Consider the following 20848-nt stretch of genomic DNA (forward strand, 5'->3'; position numbering starts at 1 on the left):
AACACATATTCCAGCATTTCCTCAGAAGACGAGAAACTTGAGCGAATTGTATTACTATGCAATGGCGAAAAAGTTATGTTGACTTCCAACCTTTGGGTTTCAGCTGGACTTGTTAATGGTTCCCTAAGAGAAATTGTGACCATCTTTTACAAAGAATCAATTGCACCACCACAAATTCCAACATTTGTTGTTGTAGATTTTCCCAAATACATTGGGCCTCCTTGGGATGAGAGAAGCCCCACTCACTTGCCTATTCCAGCAGTAAAAAGAAATGGACGTGCACAAATTCCACTAAAGATGGCTTGGGCTTTAACCATACATAAATCTCAAGGTATGACACTTCCAAAAGCAACAATTGACATTGGAAAAACAGAACGTCAAGGTCTCACATTCACAGCTATTTCAAGAGTACCTTCTCTACAAGATCTCCGGGTTAGCCCCGCATTCAGTTTCGATCATTACAGTAAAATGAAGGACAACAAAAACATTGCTCGCAGAAAACACACAGAAGAAATTCTTCGTTCAATGCCGCCTCTAGATAATCTGCTCCAACCCATACTTTAACATCACCAAAAGGTTTCCTCCATTTATTTACCTCATTCTATTTCATAACATACTTTTCATATCTTTCAACAACAACCAACTTTAATCAATATTAATAATTAAGCAAATATTAGAATGTCTTTATATTATCTATACATCTCATTCTAACATTTTCTTTCTTTTGCAACAGGACACATGGACTCAGAAGTAGCATACCTAAGCAACTACAAGTAGAATGGCAAGCAAAAAATATGCATCTCCAACTACGCATTAACCTCCAATGGTGTTCAATATGCCGTTATTCACCATGCATCTTCCACTAGCAATATATAAATCCCCATAGCAAAGGTAACTTCATTTCCATTCATTCTAGATTCATTTTAACACAACTCACCTACAAAGTATTGCTAATAAATTTCCGCAGCTGATTTACATATTACTAATTCTAACAAAATATACATTTTGCAGGTCCATTACTACTTCTTCAGGTCTTTGATGCCTCCAACATGTTTTCATACAACTTCAAATATGGAATGACAAGCACAATGTTCTTTTGAATATTATATTCCTTCTCCAACCTCTTCTGTTACAATTCACTGTTTGTATTTTCCATTTCAAACTTAAAAAAGGATGTTTCAAGATCAAATACTGTTTTGATGGTTTGTGTCCTCACAACTATTTGTATTTTCCATTTCAAACTTAAAAAAAGATGCTACAATACACTATTTGTATTTTCCATTTCACACTTAAAAAAGGATGTTTCAAGATCAAATACCATCTTGATGGTTTATGTCCTCACAACTATTTGTGTTTTCCATTTCAAACTTAAAAAGGGATGTTTCAAGATCAATACTATTTTGATAGTTTATGTCCTCACAACCAATTCATTGTCAATGGGTTTTAACATATTTTGTTGACAAAATCAATTGATTTTAATGAATATAATACATGTTTTCAATATATCTTCATATTAATTTAATTTCCCATTTGAATAATGATTTTTTAAATAACCCTATCCAAATCAATATGGATACCCGGTTGTTGTTCGCATGGATTCATTCATTTATCTTCACCTTTAACTCCACAATTTTTACCAGCTACAAACAAACGTCTCTAAACAAGTTCAATGCATATTTATGGCTACTTGCATTCCATTTCAACGGTTTTCGGCATGGCTTCCTCAAATTAAAACTCGAAATCATCGGCCCTTGCTTTCAAAAAAGCCCACAAAAGCCTATTCACATTTCAATATTCTTCTACACACTATGCCTTACGGAAATAATATATTTTTTATTAGATTATATTAATCATTATCCATTTTTATAAATATGAATATAAAATGATTATACTCATTAGCAATAATTTTATCACCTTCCCAAAACAAATTGTATCATAAATGTCTATCTTACACCTTGATGTGATCTATGTACTTCTGATTAATTAATAGAGGTAATGAGCATATTAATAGAGGTAATGAGCATATTAATAGAGGCAAAGGGAAATAACATGTTCAATTTGATAGCCAATCAAATTGAACATAAATAAATTAAATTATTTTCAAAAAATCATAGATTTCAATGTGTAATGTTATACTATAGAATTTTTTGCAATTTTTTTTAGTCAAACCCAAACTAATACGGGTTTGACCAAAAACCTATTGCAATATCCACTCCCTTGCGATAGGGATAATAAAAGTAAAAGATGAAAAAACTTCATATCATGTCACATCCCTATTATTTTTATCCTATATTTATATTTATTTTTATGATTTAGGTTTGTTTATGTATAATGAATAATGAAATGAAAGGTTAATTTTAATATAGAAAATAATGTTTTAAATAATATTTTTTAATAATGTTTATATTAATTTAGTTTCTTGGAGGCAACTCAATTGGCTATGGTTGTGAAACTAAAGTATTATGTTTTAAGTGATTCCAAACTCAATTCCTCTGAGTTTACCCATAGGCCACATGCTGAGGCAACATGATTCACCTAGGGGTTATAGTGGTAGAGGTAGACCAACCAAATTGCCAATTCCTCTAGCTAAATAAATAAACATAATGTATATATTAATATATAATAAACTTTATTTTAAATGTTATTTTATAAAAATCATTTTTATATTATCAAATTAATTAGCATTTACATGTATCTTTATTTAAAGTTATAAAAAGCAAAGAGTTGTAAACTTAAACATATATTTAACACTGTTTTAATATGTATATCATATTAAAAGTTCTTTTTTGTTATTATCTCTTTTATTTTTTTTAAGTATAGATTCACTTAAGAGTGCAATATAGTTACTTTATTTCATGGAGTAAACATGTCTAACTTACAAAATTTGGGGATAACAACTATTCTACCCAACACCCAAGCTAAACTCAATTGGCATTTTTTATTATTTTTTTATTTATGATAGATTTCTTTCTTCTTCTATTTTAAGAGTAATGAGAATCTCCAGAAAAGTGAAACCTTTGATAGATATAAAAGATACAACTATTCGTAAATGTCACTAATGAGCAAATTACAACATATCTTCAAAACCTTAAACCCACACAACAAAAAAACAAATTAATCACCAATTTTATATATATATATATATAATTTAATTTATATATAAAAATATTATACATTTTAATATTAAATTATAAAATATACAATCTATTAATTATATAATAAAATCTAACCATCTTAATATTGTAATAAACTACACATTCATAAGTCAATATTTTTCTTTTTCAACTCTTATACCTATTATAAACCAATATTAAATATATTTTATTGCCATACATATCTTTATCATAACCGTTTCATTTAAAATATTAAATAAACTTCTTCTATGATTTACTCACCGCAATTGTAGCAAATAACAATTAGAAGTCTATTGAGCTCCCAATTCCCATTTAAGAAATAGAAGTCTCACCCATATAATTCCCATCTAATAATAATAGAAGTTTACTTGGCTCTCAATTCTAATAGAAATAAAAGTCTACTCAACTATAATCCATAAAAATGTGATAATCAGTTATAAAGACGTTTTAAATGTGACATAATTAATTATTACGAAGTTTTAAAACAGGTATTATAAGGAAGTTTAATAGAAATAAAAGTTTATTTAAGTTTTAGACAAGGGACGCGGCATGGCAACAAGTCCCTCCCTGACCTGGAAAGCTCAATAAATTATGCCTTGAGCTGGAAAGCTCTACAAAGCTGGAAGTTATTTTTGAGAAATAGTACAGTGCAATTTAATGCTTCAGAGGAACAGTGCCTCTAGATGCTTGTCAAAAATGCAGCCTTCGCAAAAACCATCAGAAAATCTTGCATTCGGCAGCCTTTTAGTTCCTCTAAATGCTTGCCAAAAATGTAACCTTCGCAGATACGATCAGAAAATTTTGCATCCCCAACCCTTTAATGGAAAAATAATATTTGCCACTGTCACAGTTATTTGACATGTATTCACATAGTAGGCGGGACGAGGCTCCTCGCTTGCACGCTGAAAGTACAAAAAAACGAACTATTCAGTGCGGCTATTATGCTAATACTTATGAATATATATGGTAATTTTATGATACCTTGTCTCATACCTTACATACATAACCCATGGAACTCTTGTAGGGTCCTGCGCTAGATGCATATATAAAGTCTCCCGCATATAAATAAGGTTATCTTAACCGTTTGTTTGAAAAAACACTTCGAGTAAAAACAAAAATTAAATAGTATTAATAATAAGAAAAAAAATAAATAGTATTAATAATAAGCAAAACTAATGTGAAGGGTAATATGAAGGGCATGTGGGCTTGCATGCTAAATAGGTGCACCTTTCGGAAATCCCAATCTAATTCATTAAGTCGACTTTCAAAGCTAGTGGCCTGTTTAGTTGCAGCAACCTACTTTTAAGGAAGAATGAACTAAGAATGAGCCTGTTACGGAGCTTGTAGTAGTCCTGCGAAGATAAAACCGAGATAATGCCAAATTCAGTGAGATAAATCCATTGCGACTGCAAAGCCCGTTGGAAGCCCAAAGAGTGTTGTAGGTGTTTTCTTGCCAATAGATTTAAGTTGATTCTATGATTTGATAGTTTGTCATTGCTCTAGAAATTTTGATAGTGTTTGATTGAGAGATTTCAATTATTAGTTCAAAAAATAAAGTGCTCTACTGGTTTATTATTGTAGATGGTGTTTTCTCGGAAGTGTTCTTTTCGTGTTGATAAGAAAATTATTGATGGGCCTCCAGAGGACTGTGGAAAAGGCTCCAAGCATACACGAAATGGTGAGTAACCATTTGAATACCTTTTCAGCGATATTTATAAAGATAATTGCATCTTGCGGTGAAGCTATTTTTGACAATTTATTTGAACCATGCATTATCATAATAACTAGGAAAATGAAACACAAATACACACAAAAGATTAGCTATGGCTATTCAGGGCATAACTTTCATGTTATCGCAGGACACAATGAATAAGTACAGGCATAGACTGGTCAATAGTACAGGCATAGACTTCATGCAATTTCTCTAATGTGTATATAGTATAGGCATAGACTTCATGCAATTTCTCCAAGTTATACACATTATAAATATGAAAGGAAGAAACTTCACAAGCAGATGCCTAAACAGTATGGAATAAACACTTAAGATCTTCAAAATCTAGCAACATTTTTTTTAAACTGTAGCAAGAAATATATTTCATATTAAAATCTGCATTTGGAGTGCAACGATACAACAAAGTTTACAAAATTGGTTGAATCAACCTAGAATAGACAGTTCTTTTCATTTACCTGATTTTAAAGAAACCCATACTAAATATACTGCATTACTAGAGTATCTAGCGGTATGTATCTGCCAAAAAATGCATAATATCTTGCAGGATTTTGTATACATTCTATTTCTCAGTATCTAGAGTAGCAGTAACTCCATGAAGTTCTTTCCTATCTTGAACAGTGACTTGTGCATCCTATCCTAAATAGTGACTTGTGCATTAAGGTCAGGAATATCTAGCATTGAATGACTTACAGAATCTCCGGTGGAAGGGGAACCTCAAGTCAAGCGCTTTTTTTGTAATAGCTATGCTATTGAATCCCCAAATACGAAATATGTCTGAAATTGAAAAAATACCATTGCATCATGAAGATTGGAAAAGGGGCCTTCGGGACTGTGATTCTTGTACATTGGAAACCACATGAGCATGTACAGATTTTAAATGTTTTTTTTTTTCGTTTGCATGATTTTATATGATTTACCAATAAGCACTTTTCGTTCAAGATTTGGGGCCTTCGTACCTTGCATTTCCGTTGAAGGCATAGCTACGCCTACAACAACTACTCCCCTCGCTTGCGGATTTAGGAATGGACATAGAAATTTTGTAGGGTTGGAAGAGAAAGAACTTGAATTCTATCCTGCCTTTGCCATGCTTAAAGAACTGCCTCAGCCACGCTTAAAGAACTGTCTGCAGGTTCACATCCACATGGCCGATTTTTTGGTTCCTGTGGTTCCTCATGTAAGTTGATTTTTTGAGTTTTTTGTTCCTCTGGTTCCTCTTGCAACAAGTTGTCTGGTTCCTCCCTTAAGTTGTCTTGCTATTCCAATAAATTGTCCTTCAAATATTGTTAATGTTGTTAATGCAGAGCATGGCACCTAGATTTCAAGTTGTGGCAGTTGTGGCAGGCATACAAGACAGAGCCTTCGGTCGACGGACATGTAGAAAGCGGTCGCCACCACACCAATTAAGTAGACACCACCACACCAGTTAAGCCCAGTTGTAGACATCACCACACCAGTGCATGCACACAGCCATGTGGTGTGCCATGTGTACTGACGAAAGATAAGTGTGCCATGTGCACTGACGAAAGATAAGTGTGCCATGTGTACTGACGAAAGAAAATGTTGTACAAACCATAATACAAACCAAATATTATGGAAATAACATTTAATGTTTGTTAACTAATGCTAGCATTAGTTTTGGTTTTGAAAATACAAATTCCAAAAACTTATCAACTCCAAAAATTATATGAACAAGATAGCCTATCTAGCCTCTTTGCCTCGGGAAGAGGCCAAATAAGATCATCAAACTATTTGATTGGTCTATCAAATCATTGTATCATTGTGATTCATCGAACAACTGTATTTTATGAAGACGGATAAAAAACTTTATCTTAAAATGAACACTAACTAATGTTAAAATCTAAAACCGATTACTATATTCCCATGCCACAGGCGGCAGGGACTAATAAGACTATATAAGGAAGTTTAATAGAAATAGAAGTCTACTCAACTATCACCCATAAAAATTTCATAATTAGTTATAAGGAAATGTAACATAATTTATTGTAAAGAAGTTTTGTACACGACATTGTAACAATAAGATAGAAAATGGGATCTCTTTTGATTTTAAAATTATTTATAATAATAAAAAATAATTCTATATTATAAATAATTTTAATTATATATTTGAAATATTTTAAAATACTTATTCTTAAATAATTATACTTTTGTTAAGTTAAATTTTAAGAAAATTGAAGATATCACAGGAGCAAGAGGTTAGGGTTTGCTAACAACTGTTGTTCCTCCCTCACGTGTTGAGCATTTTTTTGTAGATCTCGGGTTTCATTTATGGATGAGTGTAGGTTTTTACAGTCTTCACAATAGATCTGGATTTTTTTCCATTGAATCAGGATGTCTTGGTTTTCAGGTGGCTTGGTTTTCTATCAGCTTGGATGTTATTTTCTTATTCCATGTGTTTGTAGCTCATTGGGGTTCTTTTTCCTATTGTCAGAGTATGATCTGGTGGTGTTTCTCTAGTTTTTGAGTGGTTGAGATAATCTTTTGTTTAACGGGTCTCCCAAGCATATTTTTTAAAAGGGCAGAGTCAATTCCCTCTCTTGATTTGGGGTTTTCATCCACAAAGAAGAATGTGACTACATTGAAATAAAGAGGGTTGATTGGTAAGTTCATAGGCCTTTGGCCTAGCTACAATTATGTATTAGAATGCACCTTTGTTAATTGGGTAAATCATGAGGCCGTTGGTATTTTATATTTTGGAAATGGTTATTATGTTTTTCTTTTTGAAAATGAGGAGGATAAGGATCATATCTATAGATTTTGACCTTATTTCATGTGCTCTATAGGAATGTTTCTCACCCACTAGCCTCTGGACTTCAATCCCATCATGGAAATTTCTTCTCCACCAGTGTGGATCAAATTTCCATATATTCCCCTTGTTGGGATGAAGGAATTTTCAAGGCTATAGGAGATAAATTAGGTCGATTCATTTCTAGTAATATGGACAATGAGTATAACTTGTCTTGTGTTAGAATTTGCATTGAAGTTTGATTTTTTAAAAGGCATTCCCAAGGCTATACGACTTAACTTAGATGGTTGGTACAACTATTAGCCCTTGGATTATCACTACTACATATAGGACTAAATTCAGATGACATAGTCCGAAGGTATGGCCCGTTCTGTCACAAATTACAAGAAAAATTTCATTTAAAATAAAATAAAATTGTGAAGTACCTGTGTTCATTGGAATTCTGACGGTCAATGAATCGGAAATTGATATTTTGACACTCTATTTATATGGAGTTTGTCTTCCAACACAAGAAATGTGACCATCATGTAATTGTTTGTTTGATTGGTCATCTTTGACTTTGACTAGTCCGCTAATGTCGGAATTTCGACGATCAATAAATATATAAGCATCTTGCATGTAAGAGATGTTGTGACATCTTTGCTATAAGTAAAATACTTCTGAAATGTTATAAGGTGTTTTTCTTGATCAAACAACAAATTTTGTTTTATATAATAATGGCATAGGGAAAGCATATTTTTTTAGGCATAGTCTAACGAGTCGACGATTTACCCTTCATTTTTTGTGTCATTGATTTGTTGGTGAATGACCTCTGGCTACCCTCCACCTCCCACTCTAATGTCATCTATCTCCTTCTCTGTCGTTGTGTAGCCTCGAGTCAACTCGTGTTCATCATCATCTTCATCTTTGCAACAACACTGTTTTTCTTCGTTTCTACTACAAATGCATCTTCATCCTTGGTTCCGTCAAGTCACACCAACCATGCATGCGAGCCTTAATAGAGGATTTTTGAATTTTGAATGAGGATTTGAGTAGGCGTGATTTCAATTTAAAATTATAAACTTACATCATACAGTTTCTCCCTTAGGTTATCAAATTATGGTGGCCTCAAGAGACTAAATGAACCTTGCCCCTCTGTAAAATTCATCGACCGATTGAATTCGTTGACTTGTTCAGTCATTTACGTTGTACAAGTCGATGATTTCATTCATGTGACATTTATGGAAAAATTTTAATTTTCTCCCCTTAATTCAAATCGACCCCACATTCATGCCATTTCTCCTTCCCCTTCCCTTGTTCAACAACCTTTTACCTTTGCAAAGCAAGCAAATTATCAGAATTGGTGAGAAACTTATGCAAACGAAGCAAGCATATTAGAGGAGCAACCATATTTCCAAGCAACGAACAAAGGTAAATTACTATTGAATTTCTCATTGTTGTTAGGAAAGCTCATGTTCCTATTACAAAATTTTAAAATTATTGTTACATTATGAAAATTTCATTTTCCTGTAGTCGTCGCAATGGAGGACAATCGTCAATGATGGGAGGGAACAAAAAATGAATTCGACTCGTTAGAATACACCATGCTGATTAGTGGAGCAACTAGATTTTAGGCCAAAAAGAAAACATAAATTGTTGTTACATTGCTCATTGTTGTTACAAAATTTCATGTTCCTGTAGTTGTCGTGACAGTGACAGTTGATTGTTGCAATGGAAGATGGTCGTCAGTGATGAGAGGGTACAAAAAATGAATTCGAATCATTAGACTATGCCACACTCATTAGAGGAGCACCCAGATTTCGGGCCAATGGGAAAAGGTAAATTATTGTTCCTTGTTATAAGGAATCTACGACTTCAGACAAAAGTGTCTTTCCTAGGCCTGGTGGACTAACCTAGAACAATAGAAAGAAAGGGAACAATGTCTTCCTTGAAGTAATTCAATGATGGGATGAAGCTTGTCAAGAATCTTTCACAAGATTCACTCATTCCTCAGCTTGTAGGCTCCAATCCTAGCTCGGATCGCTATAATTTGAACCTACACAATCAAACAAGACAAGCCAAATATCTACGACATATATGTAGCATAATCCAATCACATCATTCAATAAATTGTTGGCATTATGACAAATGTGTTTTCCTTGATGGAAACCTACTTAATAAACATGTCAACATGATGGTAGCAAGATGATTATTGGGGCCAGTACATATGTGACAGAAAGATTGGACAAAGGGATATCAGTTCAAAGAAAGAGGAATGATAAAGATAAATTTTGAGGAACTATATGCAGGTTGCATGAAGCAAAGCTGCGTACATACACGAGTATGGTAAAGAAAAGGTGTGCATAGTTTCCGCACCATGCTATTCTAAATATCAGGGGTCTTTACCATGGTATTGGCCCATAGTAATGAGTGCGGCAATAGATATTTGATCTCGTCAAAGAATACCATTGACATTACTAAGGGTTTGGCCCGTGGCATTAGCTAAGGCCTAAGCTATATAAGTAGATGGAGATCAAAGTGCTAGGTCTACAAGTTATAGGTTATTAGTGAATAGTTTGATCAGAAATAAGTATGCACCAAGAGTATGATGATAGATCATATCCAATAGATATGAAATGACTATACATTGAATAATCTACTTATGGGTTGGTTTGATCTATGATGATAATGTTTTGACGTGTTTTTTTTGTTGTGTATGGGTTTGACTGAATTTTTGTTTTGCAGCGAAGGTATGAGTCAATAGTTACATATCTGAACGCAGGTTTGTTTCAGAAAAGGCATGTACATACGTGGATCAAATTTTGTGTAGTTGTATCGATTGTACAATATGGACAGATCTGTACGCAGGTATCAAATATGAAAGGAATGTACATACACGGAAGTATTTTGTAAGGTTCCCGTACATATGCTAGGGTTTTGCTGAGAATGATGTCTAATCAACTTGATTAGTCTTGTTGTGTTTGTTGTTGTCTGTCAATAAAGTATTTCATGATGATCTAGGTTTCATAGTGATGTTCGAGGTTGAATGATTTGTGGAATGATTTGTTGAATAGTAATGATGCTTCTATCTGTATGTGGTTCAGAAAATCTGTGATTGGTTTTGTAAGTGATTCAGTGAGTATTTCAGTATGACAGTGATTCATTTTCAAGGTTCAATGTTTTAAGATTTGTACGCTGGTATGATTCATGGAAAGCATGTATATACGAAGATATGATTAAGAACACTAGCATATATATTTTGACATATGTTTGATCAGGGTTTGAAGTGAAAAAATCTAGTTTCTGTTATGAACAGTATGTGGATTGGTATTTTGGTGAATGGATTGACAATAACTGCTTTGGTTGTTTGAAATTGATTTGTGTCTCAATTGGTACAGTGATTAAGTGATTTTATATGAGGATTGGTTTCAATTTTATTATTTGATATTGAGCTTAAATGATGGTAGTGGGTCCAATATAAAAATTTTATGAAACGTGGCCTACATATTTAATGTTTTAGTTCAAGTGGATCAATTATGAAAATCATGAAAATTGTTCCACGGAAGTCCTGAGGGTTGGAACCTTTAGTAAGGGAGGCAAAGCCTCCTTCCAGTGGTAACTGGTAAATCTGATTAGGGGGTTGGAGCTCCCTTTCGGTGGGTGCCAGTAAACAAGATCAGGGGGTTGAAGCTTGTTTCCAGTGCATACTGGAGAATGAGATAAGTTTGTAGCCTTATGTAGGTGGGTGCCTATGTGCTGGCATGAGTCTATGCCAATACAAGATTGTAATATGTTTCTTTATAATAAAATGTAAATACAAAGACAAAAACTGCGGTGGTTTTCTCCCACAATGGGTTTCCACCTAAAAATCTTGGTGTTCATGTGTGTTGATGAGTTTCTTATGTGTGATGGCTTTTTATTTTCTTACTACACATGGTTACTACTTAGTTAATGCATATTGAAGTACTGATACACTTGTTCAAGTTAAAAATATGATGAATTATCTAAAAAGTAAGTTAATTGGATATACGCTAGTTGTCTTCATAACAATCGCGTACATACATATGTTTACTTCAGTATAGTTGCATACAGAAATCTAAATAAGTAAAGAAAGGTTTAAGTGAGTTTTAAAATACTAATTCAACCCCCCCGCAGTATTTTTATCAACAATTGATATAAGAGCAGGTCCTTCAGAAGAAGCTTGATCGCTTGAAGGAGATTCATCAAGATGAGTAGTCAAGGAGTATTTTCTATCAGGCCACCTTTATTTAATGGAAGTAACTTTGTCTTTTGAAAAGTTAGGATGAGAGTGTACTTGCAGGCACTGGGAATTAATGTATGGGAAATTGTTGAAATAGTGTATAAATATCCAGGCTCCATTCCGACAGACACTGCAAGAAAGAATTGGTATGAAATCAATCCAAAGGCTGTAAATTCCATCTTGGGAAGTTTGGTCGAGTCTGGGTCTATGAAAGTAATGTAGTTGAACACAACAAAGGGAATGTGGGATAGTCTTATCCAAATTTATGAAGGCGATACCAAGGGAAAAAGTTCTAAACTCCAAATATTCAGAATACAATATAAGACACTAAAATGCATGATGATGAAAGAATTGCATCATTTTTTTCTTATTGTATATGAAATTTTTAATTCCATAAGAAATATTGGTGACGAAATAAAAGATGTGACTGTTGTTGAAAATATTTTGAGATCACTAACTACGAAGTTCGATTCCAAAGTCTTCTCTATTGAAGAAATGCAGGATCTGAAAAGTCTCAAACTTGATCAACTCCATGGAATATTTACAACATTTGAGATGGGGAAAGGTGGTCCTCTAGACATGAGAGAAGCGTCCTTCAAATCCACATATAAAGGGAAATAGAAGGAAGCACCCAATTACACAAGCTACATATCAAATGAAGAAGAATCAAACTTCGTAAGAAAGTTTCAAGTAGGAACTGGAAAATTCAAAGGTAAGCTTCCACTTAAATGTTTTATTTGTTGAAGAGTAGGACATTATGAATCCAAATTTCCTTATAGATAAAATCATAAATAAAATGGAAATATTTTTTCTACAAAGAGGTTCTCTGATAAGAAAATATTTTACTGTAATGAAGATAGACATATCACATCCAGTGACTAAGAAATTCTAGATTCAGATTATCTTGTACTTATGGCCCTTGAATATTAGGAAATAGATGAATCATATAGTTGTGAGTTAGATGATTTAATGAAATATCTAAAGGAGAATGATAAAATCAATAATGCTAAAAAAGAGTTGGAATCAAAATAAAATAGTATGATTAAAGAAATAAGCATGTTGAAGATGGAATTAGAAACAACCAATAACAGAACATAAAGCATGAGAAAACAACTTCAAGAAAAGGAAAATCATTGTGCAACATTAGAATATGAAATTATGATTCTAAAGAAAGATTATGAGAAGATCAACAAATGGGAAAATACATCTGAGTCTATAGATAATATTATTAATGAACAACACTCTCCTTTGATCAAGACAGTGATTGGGTATGATCATACACAATATGATGACAAAAACCATTATAGTGATGTTCCAGGGAAATCTAAGTCAAGTCACACATCTCCTAGATCAAGGACAAGATCTGTTCCTAGGCACAAAGGATGGTTTCATGGATATTACTTCTCTGGTAACTCATTTGGGCATAAGGCCACTAATTGCAGTTCAAGTATGCAGAACAAAACTAGGAGATGGGATAAGTTCCATCACATAATTAGAAATTGCAAGCAGATCTGGATGAAGAAGGAATCTTAGTTAGAAACGTAGGTAAGAGTAGCCCTACTTCAATCCATTTCTCTTAAATCTTACTTCTCTTAGTGACTGTAGAAGTAATGTGAGGTATGTGAGCTCATAAGAATAGAAGATGACTACCAGGTCCTCAGGATTAGTGATGTGTAATCTCATGGGGATTAATACGTGATTATGAATACCGTGGTTGTTTTTTCTTAATACTCATGTTGCTTATATTACTAGCAGTGCATCTGATGAAGTAATAGTGAACGGGGACATACTGAACAAGCTCAAGGGGAGCTATTGTTATGAAATTTCAACATTTTACTTTCTATACACGGATATTAAAAAGGACAATCACATATATACATGAGTTCTGATACATACAGTCGTGTATGGTTTCCTATGGTGAATAATAGTAGGAAATACTTAGGGAAAGGCTATGATATGCTTGAGAAAAATAATATTTTCCTTTCTTATTATGATGTTGTTGGTTACAGTCAGTGCATGCTACTTATAAATTGTATTGGCTTATAATGGTTTATGAGTTGTTGCAATATGACATGGATTTACTGATTGATGAATTTTCTTTGATGATCTTACAAATGGATGAGTTGCGATGATCAAACTTGGCAATAAATAGTTGGCACAGGTTCAGGGGGAGCATTTTCTATAAGAGTGCATTGTTGGCATTATGTTTGCTTGATAATTCCTTGATACATAATGATGCTTATCATTGGTGATGTTGAAGATACTTATGTTCTTGAAGTTCTTTTGATGTTATTCTCCTGACATAATGCATGAGTTTTTTTTGGAGAAATTATGGATGATTCTTATATATTGTTTCAACCACTGATCAGATTTGTGATGATAGAAGACTCTCTAGTGATGACATGATTAAAGGCTGTTGTTCTTCTTTGTGGAATTAACATGTAGGTCTTGTTATCTCATGCTATGACTATTTGATGATGTTGTTGTTGTCATGGTGTTGTTACATGTACATGTTATGATGCAAATGGTATGTTTCTACAAGATTATGGTTCTAAGCATTATGATCTTGATGATATGGGATCACAGGGATGAGTAGTTAATGATGATGAATTATAGAAAGGGATCTTATGGATGATTACTTACACTGCATAATAATGAAGTAGTCTTTCGTCTTGCATGAAGAATTTGGGCCGAGAGAACGATGTTTCTATAGGTTTCATAAAGATATAGTTATTAATATACTACTGCTATATCTATTGGATGATACTTAGATATTGATGATGTTGATGAGTGATGCTACAATGATCCTATATTACTTTATGATGATATGATTGATTCTCACATATTTTATTGATGCATGAAAATATACATTGTTGTGCTACAAAAGATCTATATGACTTTGTTGAGGTCAAGAAGATGAGTTCTACAAAACAATCTTATGTTGTTGATGATGCATACTTGGTCATAGGTTGATGATGTTACATTACTTCTTGATGATGTACATGGTATTGTTGTCAAATGCTTATGGTGTAGATCCTATATATATGATTTTTGAAGACTATCTTGATCTTACTACATCTATTGAGGTTCTTGGTATTGGTTATAAATGCCATATATGTCACTTGATGTAAAGGTCATGAAAAGACCAATGATGTAATAATTGTAATACTCAGTCATGTTTGGACTATTAGGGTCAAGTCAATTATGTATGTAATCCCATGTTGGGAATTTGATGTAATGTTGAATCAAATATGTAACACCACTGTGTTGGGTAATCAATGTAAGAATGAGTCATTGGTGATATGAAAGGTTATATCTGGTTGAGTCATAGAGTTATGTACTTCTTTGTATATCTTCATAAAATTCATCATGTGATTAGGGGGAGCATGGTCAGTATTTTTAGATCTACAATGCTCAACAAAGGGAAAGAAGCCTTCATTCAACATTGGTCAGCTCTTTGCCCTTGATGTCAAAGGGGGAGAGAAGATAGGTGTTTGGAGAATGCTTGGTGACTTGGTATATCTACAGATGTGTTTACAAGTATCTGCAGGTGGTGGTGACCAAACACCAAAGTGGTTTCCATCAAGTCCAAAGGCGAAGATTTTTGGAATTATGACAAATTTGTTGTCTTTGATGGAAACCTACTTAATAAACATGTCAACATGATGGTAGCAAGATGAGTATTTGGGCCAGTATAGATGTGACAGATAGATTAGACAAAGGAATATCAGTTTAGAGATAGAGGAATGATAAAGATAAAGTTTGAGGAAGTATACGCAGGTTCTATGAAGAAAATTTGCGTGCATACGCTAGTATGGTAAAGAAAAGGCACATACAGTTTCCACACCATGGTATTCTAAATATCAGGCATTAGGTCCCTATACTACTAGTGTAGCCCCTTATTGTTATTAGTGCAACCCCCTTATGGTATTTTTATGCCCATGTAGTCCCCATGTTTTTATTATTGTGTCCCATAGAAGCCCACTATTGTTATTGTTGTGCCCCTACAATATTATTGCTATGTAGGCTCTGATTATATTGGGACCACTTAGACTCCTATATATAGAAAGGAGGTATTGTCATTTGTATCATCCAAGAATTATTCATTTGTGTAATGTAAAGGACGTTACCCCCTCGAATAGGATGATTTTGAAGTTGTTGATCTATCGTTACTATCTTTTTGTGAGATGGTTTCATAAAATTTGGTATCAGAGCTTTGGATTCTAGGGTTTAGATGCTCCAAATTGGTCATTGTCGCATTTTTGCTATAACTTTTTCTCTACGAAGACGACGCGGGAAAAACAGCCTAAAGGCAATTTCCCTCATTTTCATAATCACCTTACGTAAACCTGTGGTTTATGGCCCACCTATACAAATCGGAAGCATTTACATTGTGGGTTTAAAAAAGAAAAACCCATCAATCACATAACAACGATATAAAACATAATCTGCCAACTAACGTCGGTCCCACCTGAATGCATAAAACCAAACCTCAAATAGATTTAAAACCGTGTCCATAAACTCTTCAAGTCTGCTCAACAATTGAACAACGATCCTCCCATGTTGACTTTCCACGTTGAATTTCCCTTTTTGCACAAAACTTATCGGATTAATTCTCCACCGTTTATCTCATCATTAATCCGACGGTCGTTGATCCACCCGATCATCGCACATCGCATATCGCAATTTCTCCCGGCTAGGGTTCATTAACTCTTGAATGATGCGATGCGATATTAATCCAATGGTCAGCATCAATAGTGATTCAATGGTCTGCAGCCCTTCAACTAACACATGGGTTACCAAACAACTTAACCCCCGTAGTTGATTGTGACGTCAACAATTGAAAATGAAATCAGTGGATAGGAATGAGTGTGGCGCTTTAACCTCGATCATGACACCCGTAGAATCCTAGCCTCCACAACTACGCATTTCACTTTGGCTTGTTTCACTTTTTCTGCATGACTCTTCTCTTGAGTTATTCTTCCATGTGCTTCTTTAAAACTACTACCTCTGAGCTTTGTGCTGATTTCTTTAATCAGATCCATACAATCTGACCATTATCCTCATCTGCATTCCTTAACACCACTTCGAAATGGAATACATAATACTCTCCTTATTATTTCTCTTCTTCCAGATTTCGTAATTCATTCTTTACTTGACCTGTACATACATCTATTAAATCCAAACTAGAATCACATGTATTCTACCCTGAAAATAAGTCTTTTGTCACTCAGAAATATTTTCAGAAATTCAAATTGAATTCATTCATCATGGTTTATCACATAGAAACCATAAGTTCCCAATTACGTATCACTCAGCACATAAAAGGAGTGACACACATAGTCACAATGAATTCAATTTCCTCATTCAATAAATTAATGTACAGATACAAATACAAACCTATTTACAATCTAGCTTTGGCCTGATCTACCTTTACATGGTCTGTATCAATGGCCCTTTCTCGTTTCAATGCCCGTAGGCTCACAATCCAACCTTCTTCTCTTCTAACTCTCTCTCTCACTCTCCTACTAACTAACTCCTTTAAGCCTTCGAGACTTACAAATTATACACAAAAGGATTATGTTAGCCAATTTTGGTTCAGATCCTCAATCTTTTCAACTAAATCCTAAGAATCCTCTATGTCCTCAATTAGTTCCTAAAATATCTTCCTTATCCCTTGAGGATATCAACTTCCAACTAATCCTAAGGATCCTCCATAAATCATGAAATACTTTATAAGATTTACAATATCTCAATCCATACTAATTACTTATCATCACTCATGTTCTCCCACATTTGAGAACATTTACAAATATCCTCACCATATTTAATTAGCTCCTATTCTAAATGTCTTACCTAAATCACTCAAAATATGTAAAACTGCATTAATCAAATACTTAGGAAAACCACTCTTTTGAAAACACAAGACCACCTAGATTCTACTAAATGTACACCTTTTCGGAACCATGATGCTCCTGCATCAGACTCCCAAAGTAGAAAATAATCATGATCTCCAGATCATGTGCTTCTAATCTTTGCCCTCTTGGATCCCAGACTTTATTTTGTAATCTGTCTTTGCTTGTTAGCTATTCTCCAAGTCTCCATACCTTATGCTGCAATGCTCCACTTGCCATGCTTTCATAGTCTACTGTTGTATTCCTCTTTTTGTTGCTTCTTTCCTTTCCTGTGGTTGTCTTCTTCTGAGACACTTTCATCATTATCCTTCTTATCAACTCAATTTCTTTGTCCAGTATATCCTCTGTCTATAGATTACCTTCAGCTCTTAACTGCTGAATTTTCGTTACTATCATCCTTTTATCCTTACCCTCTTGTTCACTGTTGTCTTTTATAGAATTTCGCACCTTTTCAGTTGCTGCCACATTGTCCTCCAAGACCATTTTCTTCTTTTGTTCATTCCAACTGATAACTTCCTCTTCCTAATTGTCATTCATGACAATTTCTTTGTCATCCTTCATCAACAATTTATCCTGAACGTTTATCCTATGCTTTTCCAACTTTCTTCTTTGAAGGTCTAACTCTCTATATAACTCAATGATTTTACTTGGAGTAAAATTTGGAAATTTTACACAATCTCCCATTTCTTAATTTTCTATTGACTAATCATCAGATGGTCCTTCTTCCTCTGCTAAATCTTCCTTAACATCTTTCAGTAGATGTTCTTTCTCTTATTCTTTCATTTGGCTGTCCACCTGTGCCAAATATGTTCTAGTTTCTACAACAAAATCTACAATCATAAGACAATTATCAAAATAAAAAATATAAGGCCTTTGTACCTCTTCTTCCTCTTCCAACCTTTTAGTACATTGCTCTAATCTCTCCTTTAACTCCTCTATCATCACATTAGTATGCTGATTCAAACTCAAAGAATCCTTGAGACTATCAACAGGTCCCTTCTCCACACCATCTGTTTTAATGATGCCTCTCTGCACTTGTTCACTATAGTGAACTGTTTCTTCTCCAGTCTCATTGTCATACTCTGATTCAAAACTTTCATCTTCTGGAAGGTATTCTTCCATGTTTCGGACAACTTTAAAGACTGCCTATCTTCTTTGAAACCTGCAACCATACACAAATCATTAATTTTAAAAATACAAGACCTTTTGGTGTCGGTTGATGCTTCAGACATCAAGTCTTCTAGCTGCTCTGAATCATTCATATGACTCAAATCCTTTGTCTCTTCATCACTTTCAAAAAGTAATGGTCCGTGTTCTGGTTCACATACCAAAACTTCAACACCTTCTCTAGCATTTTCCTTTTGCTGTAGCTAAACTCTTTCGAGCTTCTCTGTCTCCAATTTGACATGTATAATCTATTCAAGTTCTTTCAGCTCCTTTATTAACTGCATATTCACATGTTGTTCTCTCTTCTCTTGTAGCCTCTGCCACTTCACTTTCTTCCTTATGACATAACTGAATTTCTGGTCCATCTCATTTCTCTGCAACATCTCCATTATGACTTCAAGCTGAATTACCATCTCAGCCATTTCTCTATCATATTTTTCATCACTCATTCTCATGCCATTTTCCTTGGCATCTTTCTTCTTTTTTCCTCTGCTATGATCTCTTTCAGAACCTCTTCTATGACTGTCACTAGTCATCATCCTTTCCATCTCTATGAGTTCCTCACTCACTTTACTATGAGTTGCACAAGACTCTGCAATAGAAAGTCTCTCCTACTGCCACTTACCTCACCAAGCTTTCCTCTATACTTGGTCTTTTTTCAAGTACTTGGTTCTCTATCTCTGGAACCTCCTTGAGCATTTTCCTCTGCTCCTTCTTGGCTTCAACTCATCTGCACTTTAAGAACACAACTGCCCTTTTCTTCCAATCTTTAGCTGGAACATTTAGGTTCCAATCACTTCTTTGTATATTTAGAAACTCTTACCAACTTCCTTCATTCCTTACCAATTCTACCCACATCCTCTTTGGAATTGCCTTTGTGAGTTGCAACAAAACCCCTGCAGTAACAAGTATCCTTCGTGCTACATATGCCTCACTAAGCTTCTCTCCTCTAAGCTCAGTTTGTTAGCATTTCTCTGGTTCTTTCCTCTAGAACCAATTGAGCACTCCTTGCTCTAGGTTGCTACAATCTTCTCGCCTTCTTATGCTACTATCTGTGCATCAATATAAAAACCACAAACTTCTCCAATCTTCAAATCAAGTTAAAATGAAAACATATCATCTCACCTTCAAGATATCTGTCTGATATTATCCCCCCATTCACCTACACTTTGAATGGACTGTTCGTTTATCCAGCCTTCAGCTGTATCTTCATTCTCTGCTACTTCAAGAACTTGCAAAAGTCCCTCTTACAGTTTAACTACTATAATCCTACTCTAAATTCTCACTCATTCGATTTCTGCTAATCATTAGACAAATTCACATACCATCACCTGTCTTCAGGATATTAGCACTCTTTCAAATCTGTTTCAGCAGATCTTTGTACTTTCGCTGCACAAATTTTCAACATTCAAATACTGTCAATCAGATTTAGAATTTGATTCTTTCTTTCAATCTCCTAGCTTTATCTTGGTGAAGCCTAACTGTCAGCAACAATTACTCCTTTGCTGAGTTTTCTTTCACTATTTCGTTCTTACCCTGAGTTTCTTCAAAACAAATTTACCTGTTCCTTTTGCACACAAAGTCTTCTTTCTACTCGTAGGAAACCTTTCCCCGCTTTGATACCACTTTGACACAGGAAAAACCGCCTAAAGGAAATTTCCCTAGTTTTCATAATCACGTTACGTAAACCTGTGGGTTATGGCCCACCTATACAAATCAGAAGTGTTTACGTTGTGGGTTTAAACAAAAAAACCCCATCAATCACCTAACAATGATATAACACATAATCCACCAACTAACATCGGTCCCACTTGAATGCATAAAACTAGACCTCAAATAGATTTAAAACCACTTCCATAAACTCCTTGGGTCCGCTCAGCAATTGAACAACAATTG

Source organism: Pinus tabuliformis, chromosome 3_2, assembly GCF_031772625.1.
Source record: "Pinus tabuliformis cultivar Carrire ecotype Pingquan chromosome 3_2, CPIR1, whole genome shotgun sequence".
NCBI lineage: Eukaryota > Viridiplantae > Streptophyta > Pinopsida > Pinales > Pinaceae > Pinus > Pinus tabuliformis.